The sequence below is a fragment of the Lupinus angustifolius genome, chromosome LG05 (assembly GCF_001865875.1).
Source record: "Lupinus angustifolius cultivar Tanjil chromosome LG05, LupAngTanjil_v1.0, whole genome shotgun sequence".
NCBI lineage: Eukaryota > Viridiplantae > Streptophyta > Magnoliopsida > Fabales > Fabaceae > Lupinus > Lupinus angustifolius.
This window is the reverse complement of record NC_032013.1, coordinates 17,485,247-17,485,564: the sequence shown is the minus strand read 5'-3', so window position 1 is coordinate 17,485,564 and position 318 is coordinate 17,485,247. Positions and strand designations below refer to the sequence as shown.

The following is a 318-nucleotide window of genomic DNA, read 5'->3' as shown; positions in this document are numbered from 1 at the left end:
CCAGAAAATTCAGATCGGGATTTGTGTGAATTCTTGTTGAGAATTCGAGGATTGGTTGTTAGTTAATGGTGTCTACGTGAAATATGGCACGAGACAGTGATAGTTGGAAACAAGAACGTGATGAGGATGCGCACCAGCGGGAAAAATGACAGAAGTGGGAGATTTCGATTTTTGCTGGCAATGACGCATTCGAGTAGACTCACCGATTGGAAAGGTACTTTCAGTTGAAAGAATTGTCGAAAGATGAGAAGATGCAAGCGACCATTATGGCACTTGAGGGGAAGGCATTGAGTTGGTACCAATGGTGGGAGAAGTGTA

General features: G+C 43.7%; 1 protein-coding gene across 1 annotated transcript in view; it reads left to right on the top strand.

The window, feature by feature from the left end:
* LOC109347031 overlaps positions 1-318 on the top strand; it is a 19,966-nt gene that overhangs the window by 3,320 nt on the left and 16,328 nt on the right. The gene's annotated exons all lie outside the window — the stretch shown is intronic.